The sequence below is a fragment of the Accipiter gentilis genome, chromosome 8 (genome assembly GCF_929443795.1).
Source record: "Accipiter gentilis chromosome 8, bAccGen1.1, whole genome shotgun sequence".
In the NCBI taxonomy this organism is placed as follows: Eukaryota; Metazoa; Chordata; class Aves; order Accipitriformes; family Accipitridae; genus Astur; species Astur gentilis.
This window is the reverse complement of record NC_064887.1, coordinates 39,365,263-39,375,135: the sequence shown is the minus strand read 5'-3', so window position 1 is coordinate 39,375,135 and position 9,873 is coordinate 39,365,263.

Sequence of the window (9,873 nt, the reverse complement as noted above, 5' to 3'; positions counted from 1 at the left end):
TCGGCGCTGTACATCGGCGCTGCGCTGGGGCTGCCCGGCGTCTCCTCGGTGCCGGGGGCTTCTCGACCCCCGCGGTAACGGGGTACACGGCTCTGGCAACGGGGTGCTCGACGCTGCACCCCCCCCCCCCCCCCCGGGAGCTGCCCGCCCATGGGAGGGCCGTGCCGGTGCCCGTCCTGTCCCGGCTCGCCCAGGCACGGGGCCGGGTGCGTGTCCCGCTGAATCACCGCCCCATCTTGCTTCACCCCTTTCCCCGTGCTGCTCCGCTCTGTCCCCCCCCAATCCCAGGGTGCCCCCTCCCCAAATCCCAGGGACCTCCACACCCCCCGGCAGGACAGAGCGGGGGGAGCCCGGGAGAAAGTGCAGACACCCAGCGCTGGGGGGATGTGGGAAGCGTGGGGACCCCCCCAGCCACCCCACCGTGTTCCCACAGCAGGGTGTGGATGCTGGGGTCCGAGGGGACATCCTGGCTGGGAGAGCTGTGGTTCGGAAAGCACGCAGTGGGAAGCTTTGGGGGTGGCACGGAGCCGTTCTCGCCCTGTCCTTCACGCTGCGATGCACACAGAGGGCTTTAGGGCCTGGGGTCGTATCCTGGATAACGGGGAGCTCCAATACGCTGTTGGAATAAATGCAAAGAAATGACGGCTCTGGACCACGCGACGAGACCTCACGGTGCAGCGCCATGGCAAAGCCCCATGGCTGGGGTTTGAGGTGCAACTCTTGCACCATGTCACCAGGGTCCCCATGGTGCCACACCACAGGGGTGGAGGCGGTTGGTCCGTGTCACGGCCAGGCCAGGGCTCAGGGTGGGAGGGATGTGGTCGGTGCTCAGCACCACCAAGGGATGCCTGGGTCTTGGGGACGGTGGCGCTGGCCTGGAGACCCGCTTTGGGCAGAGAGGGCATCTACCATGGGCATGAACCTGGCATCCACCACAGGCACGGATATGGCATCTGCCAGGGGCGCGAGCAAGGCGTCAGTCATGGCCACAGGCATGGTGTGGGCACGGACACCACGTCAGCCATGGGCGTGGAGGTGGCATCCTCCACGGGCACAGATGCAGCCGCCACCACTATCACACACATGGCATCGCTGCCGCCTCCCCAGACTCCCCCCTGCCCTCGTGGTTGGGCTCTGCAGGAGGCACAATGGCCCCCAAACCCTTAAATTAAATCATTTAAGCACGGCTGAAGAACGTGATTTCAACCCAGATCCATCCCAAAGCCCGGGGCTGAGCCAAGGGTGCAGGGATGCTGCCGGGCCAGTGGCAGAGGGGCTCTCCCCCCACTCCCGGTACTGTCCCCTCGCAGTGGCACGGGCAGGCAGCAGCGGCAGACGGACGGGGGGGCTGAGCCGTGGTGGCACTTTGTGTGCTCCCACCCGTGCGCCGAGCTACCACCTCGCTCTGCTCCGGCGCGGGAGCGGCTGCAGCCAGGGAGGGGGACACCAGTGGCCGGGTGGGGGGCGGAGGGGTGCGGGGGGGGACAGAGGGGGCCGAGCCGCCTGCCGCGCTCCAGTGCTGCTGTCTGACATGATTTTGCTGATGGCGATTGGGAACGGGTTCGCTGCTCTCGCCGGTCGGATTCGCTCCTTCCTCCCGGCTTTCCTCCCTCCTCTCCACTGCGCTCCGCATGGATGGGCACGCAGACGGGACGCGGGGCGACATCTCGCCTCGGTCTTTACGGGCTCTGCTTCCAGCAGGGCTTGTGCAAGCACAGCCCTGGATGGCTCCTGAAATCCCACCGCAGCACACATCTCGACCAGCCCTGGTTGGGAGCAGCCCCCGTGCCGGCGGCGTGCGCGGCACGAGGCCGCTGCCCGTCCCCAGAGGTCACGGGCGCTGTCCAAAGGAGGTCAACCTCATTAGCCCCATTTCACAGATGGGGAAACTGAGACCGGGAGAAATGTGGTGACTCTTTGGGGCATGCAGGGTCCGGCCCCAACGAACTCGCCCCTCCCAAAAGGCGGTCGCCGGCTCGCCCAGCGCGGCCCTGATTGCCGCTACTGGGACGGTCGTGGCCGAATCGCGCCGGAGTGAGAGCGACAAAACTCCCCGAGCGCCTCGGCGCAACCCAGAAGTATGAGGTTACATAAGCGGCACCACACCTGCCGTGAGCAACACCGGACCCACGCACCCGCTCCCTGCCACCGTCTCCTTAACCCTTTGTGTGCGGTGCCCAACCTCCAACACCGACAGACGTTGGTGCGGCCCGGGGAAAGTCCTGGGGGAAAAGGAGATGCTGCGGGGCCACCCGAGCAGGAATGGCCCGTGGGGCAGCAGGTGCTGGGTGCCGCAGGTTTGGGACTCAACCCCATGGTTTTGGGGTCACAGGGGTGGAGATGGAGAGGTTACCCTAGAGCAGGACCTCCTTTGGTCTTGACCAGGTCCTCACTCTGTGGACTGGGCCAGATTTAAATTGGGGTCCTGGTCCTGGCAAAGCCAGAAACAAGGTGGAGCCTGTTCACCACTGGTGACAGTCGAGCTGCTGGGGTAATTTTCAGATGAGGCAGCACTAGACATCACCGAACCTCCCCTAAAAACCATCTCCCCTTCCACGTGCTGTGATGCGGAGCCCAGTGCCGCTCCGCTCACAGAAGACGGGTGCAGAGACGCTGACCCTGGCCCTGACCAGTGCTGTTCCCAGCAATGGGGAAGCAGTGGGGCCAGAGGGGCCAGAGCTGCTGTCTGGTGCCTGGATGCTGCTAGAACCAGGCTTAGTGCCGGGAAGCTGCGCCCGCCTGGGCGATGCCGGAGGACATGTCCAGCCAGGCCAGATCCAGCCCATCGCAGGTGGTACCAGCAGCCCCAGGGACTGGCAGTGTGGAGAGGCGATGGCCACTGGGAATGGATAAGAAGCAAAAACTCTGCCACCTCGCCACCGTCCAGCTTTTCTCCTTCTCCTCCTCCCTGGTCCAGCCTCACCGCCGACTCTTTGTGGTCAGGGCCAGGACAGATGCTGGGGCGCTGCCAGCCTGTGGCCACATTGAAGTGGCAACCAGCGGCACAGCTCTGCTGGCCTGGAGGCGAACAGGAATTCGGGATGACACCACTGCACCTTAATCACTGTTTGCTCTCGCTCGCGCCCCACCCAGCAAGAGGGGAACCTCTCTGCCCGCCCAGCCAGCATCACCCCGTCCTGCACCCACAGCCCTTCACCCAGCCTCAGAGACCACCGAGCCCCCCGCTGAGGCAATGCCAGGCTGCCCCGCGCTCACCGAGCCCCGGCACAGCCGGCTGGCAGAGCCGGCCCCCGTGGTGGCTCTGCCACAGGCTCCCCGCCGTGGGCACTGCCAGGTCGCATCGCCTTGCCGTGACTCAGTTTCCCGTCGGGAACAGCTGACCTGCCCGGCGGAGAGCGGGTCATGGGGTGAACCAGCTGATGGGGGCCACAGCACCGGTGCCCGCAAATCTTGTCCTTGGGTGCTGGCGTGAGGACATGCCCTGTGGCAGCCCCCAGCCCCATGGCTAGGTGGGGGTCCTATCTCCCAGTAGCAGGCTGAGGGGGTGGGTGCGGGCAGCGGGAACAGGGTGGCTTGGTGGGCGAGCCGTGGCGCTTGCAACCGCCAAGCCTTAAGGTGGCCTCCCCGGCTGCGGGGTTAATGCCACAGAGAACCCCTCGCTCAAGGACACGGGTCCCCTGCTTTGTCCTCTCCATGGCATCGGTGTCACCCTTCTTCCCAGCCCCACTGTTGAAGCACTCCGGCGGTGCAGGACGAGGGTCCCCGCGCTGCGCCGGATGGGACCTGTACCTTCAGACCACGGGGACAAGATGTGGCAAAGCCACCTGCGCCAACCACCGGCAGCCATCCGGATCTGGCATGGTGCTGGGCACGTGGCCCTGCCGAAGCGGCGTGAGTCACAGCCCCACGGCGCTCGTTATGCAAAGGCTGGCGCGGGCCGTGATGTGGGGCCGTGGTGTGGGGCCGTGGTGTGGGGCCGTGGTGCAGGGTGGGTGCTGCTTGGGCACACCAGGGTGGGTGGCAGGTGCAAAGCAGAGAGGGGAGAAGGGGGAAACTGAGGCAGCAGTGGGGTGTGCCTCCGAGTCCCGCAGCCCCTGTGGGGCTGTTCCTGTCCTCACCTGGGGCCAGGGGCTGCGTGGGGACCGGGGGGGGGCAGCTAGGCCGGGTGTAACTGGAGCCCCCAGGCTGGCCTGACCCGCTCACGTAACGCCCGCCTGGCGCTTATGCAATAGCTACTGCCGTGCGGCTGTGAGGGACATCCAACGCCACGGCAATTACCCGGCCCTTAATCAGCGGCAACGCAGGATAACGAGGCTAATTGGAGCCGTGGCTGGCAGAGCTGCCGGTGGGCCGGGGAAGGGGCATTCGTTCTCACCCCACACCCCAAGGGGGGCCCCAAGCAATTAGTAGCTGCTGAGCCTTCATTAGGGGCTGGGAGGCGGGGGTTGTGGCTGGGCTGGACCCCACTGGACCCCAGGCAGCGGCTGTGGGTGCCCGTGGGGTGGGACGGAGCATCACCTCGCTTCTTGGCTGGAGCACGGCGTCCCCATCCCCATCTCCATCCCCATCCCCGCATGCCCGCGGCGCAGCGATGCTCAAAGTAGGTCAGTGGGCCGAGGTGCGGAGCAACCGCAGGCGGCCGCAGCACCCGCCCCGGGGGGGGGGGGTTCGCTCTGGGGGAGCACGGCCTCTGCCCCCAGCCTCCCTCACCCTCCGCCGAGTCCATTGCCCTGATCACCCCACCAGGCTCCAGGGTCCCTGGGGAGAGGGCAAATTCAGCTTCTCCCAGGACCGGGCTGCAGAGCCCTGGCACACCTCCTTGCACAAATGATGCCCCAATAACAGCACCTGAAGGAGGGTCCTGGCCCCCCCCATGCCACCCCCTCCCTCCCGGCTGCCCCGGGGGGCTCAGCTCGGAGCCATGGGGGCTCAAAGGGGCTCCCCAGGCAGCTCCCCCCGGCACTTGCCCCCGGCTCGGGCAGCGCTGCCTCTGCTCGGCACGGGCCCGGGCACCACGCGGCGCTGCCGAATCTCCAGCGTAATAATTAGGAGATAAACAGGAAAGAGGAAAGGGGCAGATTTCATATTCCGCCCCGATCCCCCTGAGACAGATAAAAGCGGAGTGGGGGGACGCGAGGGGGCTTTTTTCCCACTTGTTTCTGCTGAATCAAACATTTTTCCTCCTGCTTAGATTTCCCTGCTCCCCCCGTCCCCCCCGCTCCCGCCTTAATGAGGTTTTGCTGTAAAAGTCTCCGAGCCTCCACCGTGGCCTTGAGTTAATCTCCAGGCACCTTCAAAGCCAAGTTGTTCCTGCCCCCCCCCCCCATTTCCTCCCCTTCGCCTCCATCTTTTTGAACTTCCCAGACACAAAATTGCCAAGTTTCATGTGATGCCGCTTCTCCTGTGCCTGGTGGCGAGCAAGGGGGGACCCAGGGCAGACAGGGGCACGTGGGGGTTGGGGGACACGGTCCCTGGGGCTGAGGCAAGGTGGTGGGATGGGGACTCCCTGTAGGTGTCCCTCCAGTTGGAAAAGCAGCCTGCCTTTGAGTGGAGTTTCCAAACTGGGGTGAAAAGGGGATATTTTGGGATTTCTTTTTTGCCCCCAATCTTGAGTATTGTGGAAATATTGCAGAAAAACAGCCCTTGGCTCAGCCGAGATGATGGCCAGACCCCTCTTTGCCACTAACAGTGATGGCATTGGGGACTGGTGACACCAGAACATCACCCCGGGGTACAGTCAGAGGACCTGGGGTGCAGGCAGCTGCCCGGCAGGTCTGCAGGGGCTGAGCTGGGAGCAAAGCAACCACGCGGGTTCTGGGAGCATCCCCCCCGCCAGGGCTCGACTAGGGACGGCTGTGGGACCCTGGGGCCAGGGCCGGTGGCAGAAGGACAGTGCTGGCCGAGGGTCCCATCCTGACTGCCTACTCGGGTCTCTGCCGCAGGAACCGGGCTGCTTCCTAGGGAAGAGCCTTGGATGCTGCCGCAGCCACATTTGCAGCCTTGCAGAGCCCTAGCCCACTCCAGACCCTTGATGACATCCCTGCTGCCAGGACAGCACCTGACAGGCTGGGTGCAAGGTGGTCCCCAAGAACCCATCCATCCCTGGGGGGCTTCTGGGCATCCTCACCCTCCCTATCGCTCAGCCCTGACTACAGCTGGTCCAAAACCCTGGGGAGGGGAGAAGCAGGAGCCCAGAGCACTGGAGTTGCTCGAGCATGGGGTGCTGCACCCACCCACCCGCGCTCAAGCCATCGGCTGCCGCTCGGCTTCCTCCTCTGCCGGCTGGTGCCCCCGGCTGCCCGCTGCACCCATACCTGGGCGTCCCGCTCCAGAGCCGATCTGGAGGCTTTAGCGCAAGTTAATCCCAGCAATCCCTTAATTCCAGGGACCAAAATAGGAAAGATCAGTAGGTCAGTGGGAAAAGCTCTTGGCCAAAGTTAACATGTTAATGCGGAGAGAGGGCGAGAGAAAGAGCAGGGGAGAAGAAAGCGCTCGGGATCTGCTCTGGCTTCACCCCCTGCCCGGGCTCAGGTCACCCTGCATCCCACCGGGGAGCCATTTTGGGGATGCCAAGCACCGATGAGCCAGAGACTCTCAGCACCTCCCAGTCTGCTGTGGCTTGGGGAGGGAAGGAGGGTTTTCCTCTCTCACCCGAACAACCCAACCGCAGCAACTCGCGTCCCCGAGACGATTTCACTGCGGTTTAAATCCCGGCCTCCAGAGGCGAAAGGTTGCGTATTAGCACGCTGCACCGCTGAGCGTCTCTAATTAGGGCTTGGCAGGCTCCCGCCTCGGCCCTGTAAGCACCTTTTTGGCTGCCGCTCTGGAAAAAGCCGTGCCGGAGGACTTAGCTTTTAATACAGCCAAAGCCCAGGTGAGCCACCCACCGCTGCCCGCTCCCCCTGCCCAGCACCAAACGGACTGGTCCCAGTCCCAGCTACAGCCCTGTGGGACTTCATCGGGTGGCCTCAGGCAAGACCCCCCAGTCCTGTGGTGCTGGTGCCGGTGCCGCTGTATCCCAATGGGGACCAGCCTGGGGCCTTTTCCTGCATCCCCAGCTGCCTTGCCCCGAGCCGGGTGCTTTTGGGCAATAATATCGCTATGGGAGCAGTTTCCTTAAATCCATCTCTGTTACCGCAAGCAGCTTAGTACCAGAAACTCTCTTCCTCTCTGTTCTTTTAATGCGATCCCAGCTTAGCAAAGCCCCGGGCTTAGCCACTGCCCCTGCAGTGCAAGTGAGGAGAGGAGAATTAAATAATATGAAAGCAGAAAACAAAGGGCTCTGCTTGATTTAAGCAGCTGGGAGGGGGTCATGGTGGCCCAGCCCTGCCCAGGGGGAGCCATTGGGGTTACCTGCAGAGGGGGATGCTTGGACAGATGATACAGGGTGCAGCCCCTCCAGGACGCCTCATTTTTATGGGTCAGTGGGTCAGGGATGCTCTGATGCTTATAGCCATTGCTCCTGCCACCAGGGACCCGAGGGAGCCCAGCTCGAAGACATGCTCAACCTAAAGGTGCCCTGAACACCTCACTGTGCATTTTGGTGGCAAATATTCCCATTTTCCAGGGGTTTCCAATCTCGGACTCTGCCAGAACCAGCAAGGAGCTTTGGAGAACTCAGCACCCTTTGCGGAGGCAGCATCAGACTGAGAAATGGGTCTTCCCCACCTTTCCCACCCCTCCCACCATGCCGGTGCCCAGGATGGTGCTTCCTGGCTGCTGGGCAGAGCCCACTCCCCGTGCCGTGCCGATGGGCTTGGGGTTATTGCTCATCCGCTGGGTTCTGGCTGGCTGGGCTGGCTCCCATCGCTGGAACCACAGCTCACCTTGGACTCCGCTCCCGGCACGGCCCTGGGTTGCTGGGGAGACAGGCTTGTTTATTTACCATCAGGGCTGCGATAAGGAGTGTGAAAGGGGAGGTGAAGCACATGGTGTCCAATGTGCCTGACCCACTTTCCACAAGCCCGGCATGGCTCACCCTTGGCTATTGGATTGCAGCGGCAGAGGCGCAGGGAGTGTGGCTGAGAATGCCCAGCTGCTCACCAGAGCTGCTGTGCTGCGATGGTTTGGGGTGTCCTTGTTTCTGAACCTCATTTTCTCCAGGCTGGATGGGAATAGAGGAAAAGCATCCCCAGGGCTCCATGGATGCATCACGGCTAGATGCTGGGACACCACGATGGGGACAAAAACTGGTGTGAAAGCTCACTGTGGCGGCCTCCTCGCGCCCGCCCTCGGCCACGGTCCCCGCCGCAGCGCATCCCCCGCCGGTGCTGGCACAGTGGCCCAGATCTGCCATTCCGCATGGCTTCCCTGGCTCTCCCTGGGGCCGGGTGCCGGCAGGCAGGGCGCTCGCTCGGCGCCTCGCGCGGCCGCCCACTAATCCGACATGACTCTTCCATTAGAGACGAGATGCCGGCAAAGAGCTTTTCGGTGTAGGAATTAACTCCTTCTCCCACCCTGGAGCTCCCTGACCTGGAGTGCTGGTTCTGTCTCTGTCACCCGCATGGCCTGGGGTCTGTGGGATGGGAGGGTGCCCCCGCATCGTCACCCCCAGCCTGCCGATGGGCTCCCTGTGGGATCTGGCTAAGCCCTTGCACGTGCATCTCCCATCCTCCTCCTCTAAGGATGCAGGATGAGAGCAGAGAGCCGGCATTGCGGTGCTGCAGGGTGCCAGAGTGGGGCTCCATGGGTCCCCCAGGCAGCAGGAGGGGTCCCAGCCTGGCTGTCCCTGGCCGTCCCTGGCCCCAGCTGCACCGCCAGCCGCTTCCCTTATTGATCTCCTCTGCTGCTGTTAATTATCAGCTCCCATTTAGACTGATCAGAGCCACAGCTCCCTGCAAAGGGCTTGTCTCGCTTTTGGCCATCCTCCTCACGGGGTGCTGGGGCTGCTGGGGAGCGGATGGAACCCAAAATGGGAGCCCGGGGAGCCGGGGGTAGGTGGGGGGACCTGGGACATGTCAGGTACCGATGGTGAGGGGATGAGCCCTGGCCAGGAGCCAGCATGGACCCCAGCATCCTGCCGGAGAGGGCAGGCAAAGCTGATCCTTCCAGGTGCTGGCCCCTGGGGTGCTGAGCCAGGGGAGAGCACCCATGCCTGGCCTCCTCCTGCTTCTCTGTTTGATGGAGAAAATAATGGCTGAATGTGTCCCTTGGCTGCCCCTTCCAGCACCGTGCTCTTGGCTGGGGTCTGTCCCTTGATGGAGGTCAGGATCTGACCCATTTCCCATTCTCCTGTCTGTGGCCCTGGAGGGTGGCCATGACTCCCTGCAAAATGCCCGGAGGGACAGCTCATCCCCAGAGTGCAGTGGGGTAAATGAGGCACAGAGTGAGGCGGGGACGTGCACGATGCCGGGGTCTGCCTGAGCAGAGACGGGTTTTCTGGGGCATCATCTGAGCCATGAGGGTGCTTGAGCCCCATCAGGCTGCAGCATCCCTGTCCCTGCCGTAGGACCTGGGGGGGTCTGCTGCCCACCAGGGCTCCACTTAAGGGAGCTTCAGAGGCAGTCAGCCCCCCCAGAAGCCACCCAAAGCCACAGAAAAGCAGGCAGGGAGCTGCCCGGGAAGTTCTCCGGCCAAGGGAGCTGGAGGAGAGGGGGCTGTGCTAGACCAGCGTTTTCTTGCTGTCACCTCCCCCATTGCTGCCATGTCATGGGCTGGCTGCGGGGTCTGGGGACCTCATGCCCACCCGGGCTGACTCAATTTGGATCAGGATCCCATGTAACGCTGGCTGCGAGCACCCCGGCTTGCAGCAGGGATGCACAAATGGAGAGCTGACCTGGATCCCAACCACCCCGGTGGCCGTCACCTCCCATGCCACCTTGCCATGGTGGACAGCCCTGCAATGGCCAGGGAGGACAGGACTGGGGACAGCTGCTGTCCCCATGTCTCACAGTGACCTCAGGACAGCCCAGC